Source organism: Mandrillus leucophaeus, unplaced genomic scaffold (genome assembly GCF_000951045.1).
Source record: "Mandrillus leucophaeus isolate KB7577 unplaced genomic scaffold, Mleu.le_1.0 Scaffold955, whole genome shotgun sequence".
Taxonomy (NCBI): domain Eukaryota; kingdom Metazoa; phylum Chordata; class Mammalia; order Primates; family Cercopithecidae; genus Mandrillus; species Mandrillus leucophaeus.
In genome coordinates this window covers 131,550-146,648 of record NW_012110419.1, presented here as the reverse complement: position 1 = coordinate 146,648, position 15,099 = coordinate 131,550, and the positions used below count along the sequence as shown (strand labels likewise).

Sequence of the window (15,099 nt, the reverse complement as noted above, 5' to 3'; positions counted from 1 at the left end):
TCAAAGGCCTTTTCTGCATCTATTGAGATAATCATGTGGTTTTTGTCTTTGGTTCTGTTTATATGCTGGATTACGTTTATTGATTTGTGTATGTTGAACCAGCCTTGCATCCCAGGGATGAAGCCAACTTGAACATGGTGAATAAGCTTTTTGATGTGCTGATGGATTTGGTTTGCCAGTATTTTATTGAGGATTTTCACATCGATGTTCATCAGGGACTAGTGTACATCCCTTGTAAGTTGGATTCCTAGGTATTTTATTCTATTTGAAGCAATTGTGAATGGGAGTTCACACATGATTGGTTCTCTGTTTGTTTGTTATTGGTGTATAAGAATGCTTGTGATTATTGCACCTTGATTTTGTATCCTGAGACTTTGCTGAAGTTGCTTATCAGCTTAAGGGGATTTTGGGCTGAGATGATGGGGTTTTCTAAATATACAATCATGTCGCCTGCAAACAGGGACAATTTGACTTCCTCTTTTCCTATTTGAATACCCTTTATTTCTTTCTCCTGCCTGATTGCCCTGGCCAGAACTTCCAGCACTGTGTTGAATAGGATTGGTGAGAGAGGGCATCCCTGTCTTGTGCCAGTTTTCAAAGGGAATGCTTCCAGTTTTTTGCCCATTCAGTAAATGATGAGTTAATGGGTGCAGCACACCAATATTGCACATGTATACATATGTAACAAACCTGCACACTGGGCACATGTACCCTAGAACTTAAAGTATAATTTTTTTTTTAAAAAAAGAAAAGGCTAGCTGAGTTAAGGCTGTGGCCTAAAATATGCTTTTCTTTTGTTCCTGTGTGTAAAAATATGCCTCCTCCAGAACATAGAAAAGTTATGTTCTATAAAGTCCATATTTGATACTTACTTTCCACTCCCACTTCCAAGTGCAAAAAAATCTGGCTCGTTGTTATATACAGGACAGATACTAACTGAATGCCTAAGGACTTAGGTATAAAGAATACTAGACTCTTTCAGAGATTTCCAGGGTGTCATTGCCACCATTCTCGAATCCATTGGTTTGTAAACACTAGTAGTCAAATTGACACCTAGCTGTACAGATTGCTGGGCCTGCTGCAAGATCTATTAAATCAGAAGTGTAGAATAGGCAGGAAACTTGACTTTTATATTTTTAAAAAGCTCCTTTGGTAATGCTTATGTATCCTGAAGTGCATAAGACAGTGGTTGTTAATCTGTGGTGCAGGAAAGAATCATCCAAAGAGTTTATGCACTTTTTAAACTAAAATATTTTTCCCTGGACATCTTAGTAAGTTTTAGATAAAATTTAGGTGATTTGTGTTTTGTAACAGCTCCTGAAGTAATTCTGATACCCATTCCTGGTTAAGTAACACTCCTCTAAACTAAAGGTAACTCTCCCTTTTAACAGAAACTGATGTTTAGCACCCTAGTTGTCATTCTTCCACCCATACACACTTTGTCTAGGAAATCCAAAATCTTCCCTTCCTAATTTTAACACTAACCAATTTCCACAAGGCTCAGGCTCCCTAGGTACCATCCCTACCTCCACAACCCCAGGGGAGAAAGTAGACTTGTTGATGCATAATTTCATGATCTGCACTGTTTAAAATTTACAACTGTTTTGATTATTTTACTAGAGGTGGTAAGAGGGGGTTTACTCCAGGTTCATTGTGATACATTTGTTTATTGAACTACAGCCCAGGCATATTCATTCTGACAGTCTGACATTTATATATCTCTTGATGCAAATATATAATTCATGTCACTGTTGATGGGAATTGTAGCTTTCCAAAGAGGAGGAAAGATACCCTAATAATCTTGTAATAATGACTTAGGAGAGCATATTGACAACATAAATGTTAGCACAATTATGTACAGTCTCCATCTGCCTCCTAGCCTGGTACGTTGAGGTGTTCTATTTATAAAACAAGTGCATCTGCATTCACATATTTGGGGAGGCTGTTGCAGAAGTAGATGTTTCTATCAGGTCTCTTTAACTGAGAACACAGCAAGTTTGATCTTCATTAGGCAGTAGAGGACTGTAATCAAAGCTCTGTTTTCCTGTCATTGTTTCCAAGGGTTAGAATGAACAACACAATAAAACAAGAGTTCATAATGTACAATTAGCATAGAATTTTAACTTACTTCTCTTTTCCCTTCATTCTACTGAAAATGGGCTGATGGATATCAACTAGATAGTTAATAATGGAAGATATTGAGCAGACACCATACATTTTGGAAGTGTCTTATGTATACTTTTTAATTTCCATTTCACAATATTATAAAATGAGTGTACTGGCATTATTATCTACTCCATCCACATTTTACAACTGAGGGAACTGAAGCGCAAAAAAATTAAAACAATTTGTTCACAGTCAGTCAGTCGATAGACCAGACTTTAAACCCAAACAATCTAGATACAGAGTCAGAGCTCTTGATCATTACAGTATATGTCTTCCTAAGAAAGCCGATTATAGTGGAAACAGGATGTGGTTTGGAATCAGACTGCAACCCACTTTCATCATTTTAAAGCCAGATGATTTTAGGCAAGTGATCTAATGTCTTGGAGTCTCAATATCATTATCTGTAACATGAGAAAAATAATAATAGAGCCACATTATATTTGTGCACCTAAATTAGAAGCAAACTTGAATAAACTAACACCACAATGACCCCAAAGTGCATTCATAATAATTTGTGTAATCCTCTTACCAAATTGAATATCATATATTAACATTATAAATACCTAATATAACGTGTGGAGTAAACTGTGCAGACCACCATGAACTCTTTAGTATTCTCTAACCCTCCTTTTCCCCCCTAGGGATTTGATACTTAACTTTAAGGCGGTATAGTTTAAATTTGTTGGCATCTGCACATAGTGATATTTTTTGTCCCTTCTCTTAGTTTAGCTAAGAAACTGTCAAACTTTAGTGTGCATAAGAACTATCATACAATAGAACATACACAAAGTTTTGCAGACTTTTTTTTTTACAGGCATTTTAGGAGATTTTGATGGATCACTTTAACTCTTACAACCTTTACATATTTGTGTGTAGTGCAAATATCCAAGTACCTAATGCGACTCTCCCTTTTGAGCTCTCTGATATTGTCTTCATCCTGTAAGTAAAGTGGCTTCCTTAAGTTGCTATTTACCTGTAGAAGATATATTAATCTGTTAATGATTTTTCTTTCTCTTTCAATAAACACTATTGAATATTAAATTAGAGTTCAATGTAGGCAACAGTTTTCTGTTTTGATATTATTTCAGCTATAAGAAGAGTGTAATTAACCATCTCCAGATAGTGTGATGACTTTTTATTTGCATATATTCACACCCTTTGAATTCATGAATCCCTTGTTTCCTTGGTATATTTAGCCATGTAAAATCCTTGTTTATTTCTTTAGTTGCTAATATTTTCTGAATTTTTATAAACAACTAATATCACTGGAAAGAAATCTTGAAGCATGAAAGTCTGATGCTGCATCCTTATCTTCCTATAACGGAAAACAAAACTCATGCTTTTCCAGCATCTCCCTGTCTATTTGGTCTCTAACAAGCCAGTATGTAAGAGACTACATAGCAAATAATTAAGAAACTCTTAGAGCCTATATGGGTAGGAAGGCATGCCCTGTGCCTTCTTTCTTAACTTGTTTCAGCAATAATTCCAACCCTATAATCTCCTTGGAAAGAGATTGGAGGCCTCATCCAGCAACAACAGGTGGGACGGCACTCCCTATGCCTGCTTCCTTGGCTTGCTCCTGAAATATAGTTCTGCAAACTCTCATTGGAAAGAGGTGGAGGGATCCCCGTACCTGAAAAAAAAGGGGGGCACTCCCTATACCTTCTTTCCTGGCTTTCTTCAGAGATAGATCCAGACCAGAATGATTTCCTTGCAAGGAGGGATGTGAAACTTCTGTTACTCTGAAAAACATAAATGGACCCCCCATGTCCCTTCCTCCTCAGCTTACTCCAGTGATAATTCCAGTCCTACAATCTCTCTGTGGAAACAGATTTGGGGCCTCTGCTGGCAAGAACAGGAGTAAAGGGACTCTGTACCTTCTCCCCTGGCTAGCTCCTTAGATAAATTCCTACAATCTCTTATTGGAGGGAGATGAAGTGATCTCCTTGTGGCTAAAAAAAATGTGGATATTTCCTTTCCCCTCTTTTTCAGCTTGCTTCAGTGATAACTCCAGACTGGAAGGCTTCCCTTGCAAGAAGGTCTGAGATTTCTGCGTGCTTTAACAGGAGAGTTGGCACTGCCCATGCCTCCTTCTCCAGCTTGCTCCAGTAATAATTTTATCCTTAAATCTCTTGATGGAAAGAAGTTAGAGGCCTCTGCCAGGAATTACAGAAGAGATGGCACAACTCGAGCTATTTTTCTCAGCATGCTCTAGAGATAATCTCCTGTAATCTCTCGCTGGAAGAAGGCTCTGGGACGTCTCTGTTCCTGAAAGGGAAAGTGGACATCCCAATATGCCTTCTTCCCCATCCTGCTCCAGCAATAAATCCAAACCTACAGACTCGTTTTAGAAGTCGTTTCTGTATAGATCAAGCATCCCAACTTTTATAACCTTCACCCAAAAGAATGACTCCTAAATCACCTAGCCCTGGAAGTTGACAGAGCTGTGCACTCTCAAATCTTTTAGACCACAGAGAACAAAACGTTGGCTTTTAAAAGTACAAACATTCAGTAGTTATCTCCCCATGTTCAAAGTGAGTAGTTGGACCAAGAGTAAAAGCATCTGCTTCAGACACTGGCCTCAGTGTAGGAATGGGTAAAAGATGAATTCTGGCTGTCAGCTGCTCTGTAAGTAAAGAAGAAACTGGATCACACATCTAACACTCCAAACTCTCTAGTTGCATGCAAAAGGACTGGTTTGATCCCACCTCTCTCAAAGCAATAGTACTACTTTGCACTCTAATTTATTGGGAACCACTCAGAACAAAAATAGTAGGTTGGGCAAGCACATAGTTTGGAGGTGTGTAGAATATCTGGCCAGACTAGTTGGGGAGGAACATTTTCTACTGGAGACAAGTCTAGCAGGACTAGAAAAGGTGATGCTCTTATCTGATGCACATACACTAACACAGAGGAGAAATAAATTTTTTAAAAAATCAAAAAATTTCCTAAATAAAAGAAAAATATAAATAATCAGAAACCAACTCTAATACAATGGAGATATGTTATTAACCTAACATGGAATTATAACCTATAGTCATAAATGTAAAACCCAAAATTATAAAACCCCTAGAAGATAATCTAGACAATGCCATTCCAGATATAGGAATGAGAAAAGATTGCATGATGAAGATACCAAAAACAATTGTAACAGAAGCAAAAATTGACAACTGGAATCTAATTAAACTTAAGAGCTTTGCACAGTAAGAGGAATTATCAAGAGAGTAAACAGACAACCTACAGAATGGGAGAAAATTTTTGCAAACTATGCATCCAACAAAGCTCCAATATCCAGGATCTATAAGGAACATAAAGACATTTACCAGGAAAAAGTCAACAACCCCATTAAAAAGTAGACAAAGGAAATGAACCAACAAGCATATGAAAAAAGCTCAACATCACTGATCATTAGAGAAATGCAAATCTAAACCACAATGTGATACCTTCTCACACCAGGCAGAATGGCTATTACTAAAAAGTAAAAAAAAAAAATTAATAAAAATAACAGATGCTGGCTGGCTTGCAGAGAAAAAAGGAATGCTTATGCACTATTGGTGAAAATGTAAATTAGTTCAACCACTGTGGAAAACAGTATGGCTATTTCTCAAATACCTAAAACAGAAATACCATTTGACCCAGAAATCCCATTACAGGGTATATATCCAAAAGAATATAGCTCATTCTATTATAAAGACACATGCATGCATATGTCCATAGCAGCACTATTCACAATAACGAAGACACTGAATCAAGTTAAATTTCTACTGATGGTAGAATAGACAAAGAAAATGTGGTACATATACACCACAGAATACTATGCAGCTATAAAAAAAAATGAGATCATGGCCTTTGCAGGAACATGGATGGAGCTAGAGGCCATTATCTTCACCAAACTAACACAGGAACAGAAATCCAAATACCACACGTTCTCACTTATAAATGGGAGCTAAATGATGAGAACATGTTGACACATAGAGGGGGAAAATGATAGGATGAGGGAGAGGAGCAGAAAAAATAACTATTTTTTACTAGGCTTAGTACATGAGTGATGAAATAATCTGTACAACAAACTCACCATGACACAAGTTTACCTATATAACAAACATGCACAGGTACCTCTGAATCTAAAAGTTATTAAAAACAATCTAAGCTGAGGAGGAAAAAGACAAGAAAAAAGAATAAAGACAGACTAAGGGACTTATGGGACACACTAAGTGAAATAATGTACATGTTATCAGAGTAACAGAAGGAAAAGATAGAGAGAAAGGAACAGAAAACACATTCAAAGAAACAATGGCAGAACACTTCCCAAATCTGGGAGAGGAATTAGAAATCCAGATCCAGGAAGTATAACAGACACCTAATAGAATGAATTCAGAGACCTACAGCAAAACACATTATAATCAAATTGTCAAAAGTTAAAGACAGAGAGAATACTGAAAACTGCAAGGGAAAAGCAACCTGTTACATACAAGGAGGCCCTCATAAGACTATCAGTAGATTTTTCTTTTAACAGAACACCTACAGGCTAGATGGCAGTGGGTAATACATTCAAATGCTGAAAGAAAAATAAATAAATAAAAGCAATCACCTAGCAGCCAAGAACACTATACTCAGCAATCTTGCCTTTTAAAAATAAAGGGGAGATAAAAACATTCTCAAACAACCAAAAGCTGAGGGAATTTATCATCACTAGGCTTGCATCACAAAAAATGCCAAAAAGGGTTCTTCAAGGTGATGAAAAGTTTACTAAGTGGCAACACTGAAATATAAAACTTACTAATGAAATTAGATAGTCAAGCTCGGAATACTCTTATACTATAGTGGAGGTATGAAAATCAGTTTTATTTCTAGTGTAAAGGTTATAAACAAAATGATTAAAAATAATGGCTGCAAAAAAATTTCTAAGGGACATAAAATATACAAATTACAAAACATCATAAAAGCAAATTTTGGGGTTAAATTAAAAGTGTACATTCTGTGCAAATAATAAAATGTAAGTCTTTTTACCTTAAAATAGACTATTATTAGTATAAGATATTTTATGTAAGCCTAATGGTAACCACAGGCACAAATCCTTAGTAAATATACAAAATATTAAAAGAAAAGATTCAAAGCATACCACCACAGAAAAATCATCAAACTGCAAAGGAAGATAGTAAGAGAGAAAGAGAGAAACAAAGGATCTATAAATTAAACAGAAAATAATTAACAAAATGGCAATAGCAAGTTCTTCTCAATAATTACTTTTAATGTAAATGAATTAAATTCTCCAATCAAAAGACATCAAGTGGGTGGATGGATTTAAACAAAAAAAGACCTAACAATATGCTGCCTGTAGGAGATTCATTTCACCTATTAGGACACAAATAGACTAACAATGAATGGATCAAAAAAGATATTCCACGTAAATTGAAGCAACAAAATAGTAACAATATCTATACTTACATCAAACAAAATAGACTTTAAGTCAAAAATTTTAAAAAGACAAAATAGATAATTATATCATCATAAAAAGTCAATTAGGGAGTTATAACAATTATAAATATATATTTACCCAACTTCGGAGCATATGTATGTACATACATATATTTAATAGTCCTAAGGGCAAGATAGACTACAACACAATGATCATAGGAGAATTAACTGTCCAACTTTCAACATTGGATAGCTCTGGACAGAAAATCAATAAGAAAACCTTGGACTTGAACTCCACTCTAGACCAAATGAACCTAACAGACATTTACCAAATATTCCATCCCGAAACAACAGCCTACAAATTTTTCTCAAGTGCACACAGAACATTATCTGGAATAGATTACATGTTAGGCCTCAAAACAAGTCTCAACAAATTTAAGAAAACAGAAATCATATTAAGTATCCTTTCTGATCACAATGCCATAAAACTAGAAATCAGTAAGTAGAGGAATTTTGGAAAACTCACAAATATGTATAAATTAAACAACATGCTCCTTAACACCAATTGGTCAAAGCAAACATTAAAAGTTATCTTGAGACAAATGAAAATGGAATCACAACATATCAAAACAATGGGATGCAGCAAAAGTTGTTATGAGAGAAAAGTTTATGGAAATAAAACTCTACATCAAAAGGGAAGAAAGATTTATAATAAACAGTCTATTTTTACACCTCAGGGAGCTAGAAGAAGAACAAATTAAGCTCAAACTTATCAAAATGAAGAAAATAATATAGATCACAGCAGAAATAAATGAAATTGATATTAGAAAGAAACAACAGAACACATCAGTAAAACTAAAAGTAGCTTTCTGGAACAGATGAACAAAACTGAAAAAAACTTTAACTAGACCAGCAAAGAAAAAAGAGAAGACTCAAACAAAATCAGAAATGAAAGAGGAGACATTGCAACTCATGCCACACAAATACAAAGGAGTATAAGACACTAATATAAACAATTATACATCAAAAAATTCAATAACCTAAAAAAATGAATGAATTCCTAGAAACATGCAGCCTACTGAGATTAAATTAGGAATAAATTGAAAATTGGAACCAATAATGAGTAAGAAGATCTTAAAGGTAATAAGTCACCCATCAAAGAAAAGCCCAAGAACTGAAGGATTAACTGCTGAATCCTGCAAAGCATTTTTAAAAAGAACTAACACCAATTATTCTCAAACTCTTCCAGGAAATTAAAGAGAAGGGAAAACTTCCCACCTCATTTTATAAGGCCAGCATTTCCCTGATACTACAGTCATAGTAGGACACCATAAGAAAACTACAGGCTGATATGCCTGAAGAACATCAATGCAAAACTTCTCAACAAAATTCTAGCAAACTGAATGTAACAGCACATTAAAAATATCATTTGCCATATTCAAGTGGGACTTATCCATTGGATGTAACGATAATTTAACATACTTAAATTAATAAATGTGATATACCACTTTAACAAAATGAAGGACAAAAAATATGATTATATAGAGACACCGACTTTCAGCGCCTCAGCTCCAGCGCCATGGCGCCTTCCAGGAAGTTCTTCGTTGTGGGGAACTGGAAGATGAACGGGCAGAAGCAGAATCTGGGGGAGCTCATTGGCACTCTGAACGCTGCCAAGGTGCCGGCCGAAACCGAGGTGGTTCGTGCTCCCCCCACTGCCTATATCGACTTTGCCCAGCAAAAGCTAGATCCCAAGACTGCTGTGGCTGCACAGAACTGCTACAAAGTGACTAATGGGGACTTTACTGGGGAGATCAGCCCTGGCATGATCAAAGACTGCGGAGCCACGTGGGTGGTCTTGGGGCACTCAGAGAGAAGGCATGTCTTTGAGGAGTCAGATGAGCTGATTGGGCATAAAGTGGCCCATGCTCTGTCAGAGGGACTCGGAGTAATCTCCTGTATTGGGGAGAAGCTAGATGAAAGGGAAGCTGGCATCACTGAGAAGGTTGTTTTCCAGCAGACAAAAGTCATCGCAGATAATGTGAAAGACTGGAGCAAGGCCGTCCTGGCCTATGATCCTGTGTGAGCCATTGGTACTGGCAAGACTGCAACACCCCAACAGGCCCAGGAAGTACACGAGAAGTTCCGAGGATGGCTTGAGTCCAACGTCTCTGAAGCCGTGGCTCAGAGCACCGATATCATTTATGGAGGCTCTGTGACTGGGGCAACCTGCAAGGAGCAGGCCAGCCAGCCTGACGTGGATGGTTTCCTTGTGGGTGGTGCTTCCCTTAAGCCCGAATTCGTGGACATCATCAATGCCAAACAATGAGCCCCATCCATCTTCCCTACCCTTCCTGCCAAGCCAGGGACTAAGCAGCCCAGAAGCCCAGTAACTGCCCCTCCCCTGCACATGCTTCTGATGGTGTCACCTGCTCCTTCCTGTGGCCTTATCCAAACTGTGCCTTCCTTTACTGTTTATATCTTCACCCTGTAATGGTTGGGACCAGGTCAATCCCTTCTCCACTTACTATAATAGTTGGAAATAAACGTCACCAAGGTGGCTTCTCCTTGGCTGAGAGGTGGAAGGTGTGGGATTTGCTCCTGGGTTCCCTAGGCCCTAGTGAGGGCAGGAGAGAAACCATCCTGTCCCTTCTTACACCGTGAGGCCAAGATCCTCCCCTCAGAAGGCAGGAGTGCTGCCCTCTCCCATGGTGCCCATGCCTACGTGCTGTGTACGTGAACCACCCACATGTGAGGGAATAAACACCTGGCACTAGAAAAAAAAAAAGAAAGATTATATCAATAGGTGCTGAAAGAGCATTTGACAACATTCAACATCTGTTGATGATTTAAAAAAAAAAAAAAACTCTTAACAAAATAGAAACATAAGAAATGTGCCTCAACATGATCAAGTTCACATAATGGCAAGCTCAAGCTAACATTATTCTCAAACGTTCAAAGTTGAAAGCTTTTCCTCTAAGATCAGGAATAAGACAAGGATCCCAACTCTAGGCACTTCTGTTCAACATAGTACTGGAAGTTTTAACCAGACCAATTAGGCAAGAAAATAAATAAAAGGTATTTATATAGGAAAGGAAGAAGTGACATTATCTGTTTGTTGTTGACATGATCTTATTTATAGAAAATCCTGAAAACTTTATCAAAAAAACTGTTATAACCAATTAACAAATTTAATATCATTAAAAGTTACAAAATTGAGATACAAAAATCAGTAGCGTTTCTAGGAAGTAACGACAAACTATCTGACAAATAAATTAAGAAAAAAAGTCTCATTTTTAATAGTATCAAATAATAAAATACTTCAGGTAAACTTAACCAAGAAGGTGAAAGGTCTGTACACTGGAAGCTATAAGACATTGGTGAATGAAAATGAAGACAAATAAATGGAAAGACATCACATGTCCACAGAAAGGAAGAATACATATTATTAAAATGTCCATACTACCCAAGGTGATCTATAGATTCAATGCAATCTCTTATCAAATTTACAATGTCATTTTCGATAGAAATAGAAAAAATATCCCAAAATGTGCATGGAACCAGAACAGACCCCAAATAACCAAAGCAATCTTGGGCAAACAACAAAGCTGGAGGCATCAAATTACCTGAACTCAAATTATACTAAAAGGCTATAGTAATCAAAACAGCATGGTGTTAGCATAACAAAAGACACAGTGACCAATAGAACAGGATAGAAGACCAGGGATAGAAGTAATTCCAAGTATTTATATGGTCATTGAATTTTCAACAAATGTACCAAGAACACACATTGGGGGAAAGACAATCTCTTCAATAACTGGTACTGAAAAAATTAGACATCCACATGCAGAATAAAATTAGACCTCTATCTCACACCACACAGAAAAATCAACTCAAAATGGTCAAAGACTTAAATGTAAGACCTGAAACTGTAAAGCTACTAGAAGAAAACATAAAGGAAAAGCTCCATGACCATGGTGTGGGCAATAATTTTTTAATGGGATTTCAAAAGCACAAGCAATGAAAGCAAAAGTAGACAAATGACATTTCAGCAAACTAAAAACCTTCTTCAAAGAAAAGAAAAGAAATAACAGAGTGAAGAGATCACTCATAGATTGGGAGAAAATATTTGTAAACCATATATCTGATAAAGGGCTAATATCCAAAACATATAAGATACTCAAACAAGTCAACAGCAGAAAAACAAATAACCAAATTAGAAAATAAGCACAGATCTGGACAGATATTTCTCAAAAGAAGAGATACAAATGGCCAACTAATATATGAAGAAAATGTTTAACATTTCTAATCATTAAGGAAGTGCAAATTAAAACTGCAATGAGAAACCACCTCATATCTGTTAGAATGGCTATTATCAGTAAGACAAATGATAACTAGTGTTGGTGAGGATGTGGAGAAAATAAAACCCTTTTACACTGTTGGTGGGATTATAAATTACTACAGTAATTTTGCAAAATAATGTGGAGGTTTCTCAAAAAACTAAAAACATAGTTATACAATATGATCCTGCAATTTTACCATATGATCCAATAATCCCACTTCTTGGTAAATATCCAAAAAATTGAAATCAGTATGCCTAAAAGGTCTGTACTCCCATGATCATTGCAGCGTATTTAAAATATCCAAGATACAGAAGCACCCTCAGTGTCTACCAATGGAGAAATGAATAAAGAAAAAATGGTGTACATATAATGGATAACTATACCGTCTTTAAAAAGAAGGAAATTCTGTCATTTGTGACAACATAGATGGAACTGAAAGACATTATGCTAAGTGAAATAATCCAAGCAGAGAAAGGCAAACATTGTATGATCCAACTTATATGTAGAATGTAACAAATTCAATCTCACAGAAACAGAGTAGAAAGGTGTTTATTAGAGGCTAGGGGGAGGGTAAGGGATGAGCATAATCAAAAGGCATAAAGTTTCAGTTAAACTGGAGGAATAAGTTTTAGTAATCTGTTGTACTGAATGGTGATTACAGTTAATAATAATGTATTGCATATTTCAAAATTACCAAAAGAATAGATTTTTAATGTTCTCATCACAAAAATATAAGTTGGTGAGGTGATAACACATATTCGTTTGATTGACTCTTTCTACACATAGATCAAAATATTATATTGTAACCCATAAGTATATACAATTATTATCTGTGAATTAAAATAAATTTAAGAAATAAAGAAAAATCATGGCAGACGGGAGGCAGGACTAGATTGTAACTCCGAACAAAGCAGCATGTGGAGGCTTGCATTGCTTCTGCAGGACTCAGGAGATACCCCAAATATGAGTGACCCAACTGCGGAAGTGGAAAAGGGAGAACCTCATATCCCAAACACACATCCCCAGTAGAGAAGCTGAAGGTCTGTTTGTGGGAGAAGTTTCCAATTTTTCCTGGAGCTGAGTCAATTTAGACAGATGCGCAAAATACAGGGGTAGAGGAATCAGCAAAAAGGCCCTGGGAGCTCACTGCATCCCCTATCAGGCCATTCCTGCCTGGCACCACAGGGATTCATTGGGAGGGTGGCCAGAGGAGCAGGGGTTAAAACTCCTCAGGGAGAAGGAAATCTCTACCTGAACCATGTGACAATTTGAACAAGGCAAGAAGCCTAATGGCCAGAACTCAGGGGAGGGCACAAATCCTGTGTACAGATTCCACAGGCAAGGGAAGAACCAAGCCCTTTTCTTTCACATTTGGGAGGCAGGTAGCCTGGGGCAAGTTTTCAAGCCTGTCTTGCCCTCTACCTGGAAACAGACACAGGGCTGTTGCAGGGACATGGTGGTAGTGAGGCTGGCCCTTCGGTTTGCATGGGAGCTGAGTGAGTCCTGTGACTGCCAGTTTTCCCCCATTTCCCTGACAACCTGCATGACTCTGCAGAGGCAGTCATAATCCTCCTAGGTACACAACTCCAGTGAGCTGGGAATCTCACTCTCATCTCCCACAGCAGCCACAGCAAGACCTGCCCAGGGAGAGTCTGAGCTCAGACATGCCTAGCCCTGCCCCAACATGATGATCCTTCCCTATCCACCCTGGTAATGGAAGATAAAGGGCATATAATCTTGGGAGTTCTAGGGCCCCATTCACCACTGATCCCTCTCCATACGACTACATTTGAAGCTTTCTGGAAATTGCCACACCTGGCAGAAGACCAACCAGCACAAAAATAGACCATTAAATCATCAAGCTAAGAACCCTGACAAAGTCCATTGCACTGCCCTCCCCCACCAGCCACCTCCACCATAACAGGTGCTGGTATCTACAGCTGAGACACCAATAGACAGTTCACATCACATGACTCTGTTTAGACAACCCCCAGTACCAGCCTGGAGCCAGGTAGACTCACTGGGTGGCTAAGCCCAGAAGAGAGACAAAAATCACTGCAGTTCAGGTCAAAGGAAGCCACATCTGTAGGAAAAGGGGGAGAGTACTACATCAAGGGAACACCTTGTGGGACAAAAGAATCTGAACAACAGCCTTCAGTCCTAGACCTTCCCTCTGACAGAGCCTACACAAATGACAAGGAACCAGAAAACCAATACTGTTACTATGACAAAACAAGGCTCTTCAACACCCCCAAAAGATCACAAAAGTTCACCAGCAATGGATCCAAACCAAGAAGAAATCCCTGATTTACCTGAAAAAGAATTCAGGAGGTTAGTTATTAAGCTAATCAGGGAGGGACCAGAGAAAGCAGAAGCCCAATGCAAGGAAATTAAAAAAAAAAAAAAAAAAATCATACAAGAAGTGAAGGGAGACATATTCAAGGAAATAGATAGCTTAAAGAAAAATCAATCAAAAATTCAGGAAACACTGGACACACTCTTAGAAATACGAAATGCTCTGGAAAGGCTCAGCACTAGAATTGAACAAGGAGAGGAAAGAAATTCAGAGCTCAAATACAAGGAACAAAGACAAAGAAAAAAGAATAAGAAAAGTATGAACAAAGCCTCCAAGAAGTCTGGGATTATGTTAGTGACCAAACCTAAGAATATTTGGTGTTGCTGAGGAAGAAGAGAATTCTAAAAGCTTGTAAAACAAATTTGGGGAAGTAATTGAGGAAAATTTCCCCAGTCTTACTAGAGACCTAGACATCCAAATATATGAAATACAAAGAACACCTGGAAAATTCATCACAAAAAGATCTTCACCTAGGCAAATTATCATCAGGTTATCCAAAGTTAAGATGAAGGAAAGAATCTTAAGAGCTGTGAGACAGAAGCACCAGGTAATCTATACAGGAAAACCTATCAGATTGATAGCAGATTGCTCAGCAGAAAGACTACAAACTGGAACAGAATTAGAAAACAAATTTTTTAAATTTAGATGGAACTAAAAAAGAGCCCACATAGCCAAGAATGACTAAGCAAAAAGAACAAATCTGGAGGCATCACGCTAGCTGATTTCAAACTATACTATAAGTCCAAAGTCACCAAAACAGCATGGTACTGGTATAAAAATAGGCACATAGACCAATGGAACATAATAGAGGACCCA

The 15,099-nt window shown here is 37.5% G+C and overlaps 1 pseudogene across 1 annotated transcript; it reads left to right on the top strand.

Annotated features, from left to right (window-relative positions):
* The first annotated feature begins 9,134 nt into the window (after positions 1-9,134).
* Positions 9,135-10,361, top strand: LOC105532384 (annotated as a pseudogene). Its single transcript, XR_001004964.1, has one exon. The product of XR_001004964.1 is annotated as a triosephosphate isomerase-like (transcript).
* The last annotated feature ends 4,738 nt before the right edge of the window (positions 10,362-15,099 follow it).